The sequence below is a fragment of the Rhipicephalus sanguineus genome, chromosome 1 (genome assembly GCF_013339695.2).
Source record: "Rhipicephalus sanguineus isolate Rsan-2018 chromosome 1, BIME_Rsan_1.4, whole genome shotgun sequence".
Taxonomy (NCBI): domain Eukaryota; kingdom Metazoa; phylum Arthropoda; class Arachnida; order Ixodida; family Ixodidae; genus Rhipicephalus; species Rhipicephalus sanguineus.
The window spans coordinates 254,392,511-254,394,978 of record NC_051176.1 but is presented as its reverse complement, the minus strand read 5'-3'; positions in this window follow the sequence as shown (position 1 = coordinate 254,394,978).

The window sequence follows — 2,468 nt, the reverse complement described above, 5'->3', positions numbered from 1 at the left end:
ATTTATATAAGCTCACTTGTGCACTTCCTGCTCACTTGTGCAGTTGCCTTCCCTGTGCTGCAGGATTTCTCTGGTCTCGGTATACAAAAATTCTGCATGCTGTCAAGCTATCCGATGCCAATTTTGAAAAAAAAATGATACAATCGAAAAGGTTGGTATCCCTGCTTCAATTAAAAAGATGCTTGTTACGTTGATTTCAAAGAAACATTTCTCGTCCGGCTAAATTGATGAGCCGCATAACAGCACAGCACAGCAGCTCACGCGGCTGCTTATATATATATATATATATATATATATATATATATATATATATATATATATATATATATATATATATATATATATATATATATATATATATATATAAGCAGCCGCGGGGAAAAAAAACAGGGAAAAAAAAACAGCGCAGAATTCTGACAGGACACAAGACGAAGCAGGCACGACGACAGCGCTGTTAAAAAAGAAAAGAAAAAAAAGGTTGCTAAGGTTGACGCTTGGGTGTCCTGTCGGAATTTTGCTGTTTTTTCCCCCTGTCTTGATAACGAGCCTAAGCATTTCTCTTGCGTACAGTGGCCACACTTAAACAAAACAACACAGTCACATTTGTTACGAGATATTTGGCGCGTAATCAATGAGCGGTACTGAAATCCTGCCTCCTCGTTCATCGTGGTGATGTAACATTTAACAGCTTTAAACTTCCTTGTACCAGAGTGAAAAACTTGTGCTTATACCTTTCCACGCGTCACAGTGGGACCGAGCTCTTAGGCACTGCACGCCTCATGCCTTGCCGCACTGAGAACCGTACACACACCCGCAGAATGGTGGTGCTACCATTCATAAATCGCAAAGCAAAATGTACAGCGACGTGGTCTGCAGTCTACGACAACCACAAGTGCCATTCCTAGAAGTTTGCTTACGTTGCCTTGAGCCGAGCCACCCTGCTTTAAGTGCCAGCTTATCCCTCCTTTCTCTCGTGGAAGACGGGGAAGAGTGAGGCACGCGCACACAGACGCGAAGTCCTTGTCCAAACCTTGGCTGCAGCGGCACTCAGCTTAAACCACTATTAAATAATCACTTCACGTAAACTCTGTACTGGGAACAAGTAAATTCCTCGCAATTAATAAGACGCTCATAGGTTCGCTGACTCGCAGCCTTTTAGGCCTCGACAATGGCGTGAAACGTGTCGTAGGCGCTATTTGACCACGCTCGACGCGGCGTTGCTCACCAAATCCGGGTACTGGTAGCTGACGGTCTTGAAACGCGACTCCTCCACCCGTCGTCGCCTCATCGGACTTGATTCCTGAGATGACCGCTCGTCAGCGGCGCGGCCAGAACATTGTACCACGTTTGCAAACGAAGGTGGCAAAGCTACGTGTCCTTATTCGAATCTCGTGGCGCGTGCTCCGTAGCTCGGGCCCCGCTGAACGTAGACGATAACTTCGTCGTCGTCTACTTCTTAGCGCCTTGAGTTGTATAGATTCATAAGTATTTAACTCAAGGATCCTGCCGCCCGGTTCTTGGTCCATCCCCCTTTCTGGGTGAGCGCCATCAGCAAGAGGTCATCATCATCATCATCATCATCATATAATATTATACATCACATTTAGTCTTAACGCGTGTAAGCAACCGCTCGACACAGATTAGAGCATATTCTTTGTATCAGCATAAATTTTATTTATTTATTTATTTATCTATTTATTTATTAGCGTGACTTTCTAATGAGAACGCCCTTGTAACTTTCACGCGTCCGCAACGTGGTAATTTGTTACCCTGTGGCGTCACGTCATGGAAAAGACGACTAATGATCCTTTTTTGAATAAAAAACTAGCAAAAAATATCAATCCAAACAGACATAGTCAGTAAATTAAAGACCTACGAGGTCGTGGTGAATGTAATTCCTTTTCGCTTAGTCCTACTTGGACGTAATGTTTCGTAATTTATATAAAGGCATCAAAATAACGTTCTGTACCAACATAAAGCAGCTGCCAAACACGCCAAAATAATACCGATTCCAGCGTTTATTACTGCTAAAGGTGCAATGTTACAAAATTGTAATTTCATAGTTTTTATAGCATATTTGTTAGATTTATAGAATTCTCGGGGCTGCATTCGCAAAACTCGCGGGTCATTGTGGTTTACTCGATATTTGCCGATCCCCTTGGCTATTATCTCGTACAATGTCATGTTTGGATAGCACGTATTCTCGTGAGCCCTTCTCGCGCTCGAAGGCCTTCTTGCCTATATGAAAGTGAATGTGAGCACAATCTGGCACGCGCCATTCACGCACCAATTTTTAATTACATATTTTTTATACTGTTTCTTTTGAAGAACAAATATTTCTTTCTTTCTTTCTCTCTCTCTCTCTCTCTTCGTTCTCTCTCTCTCTCTTCTTTCTTTCTTCTTTCCTTTCTCTTTCTCTCTTCTTTTCTATCTTTCTTTCCTCTTTCTTTCTCTCTCTCTCTTTCTTT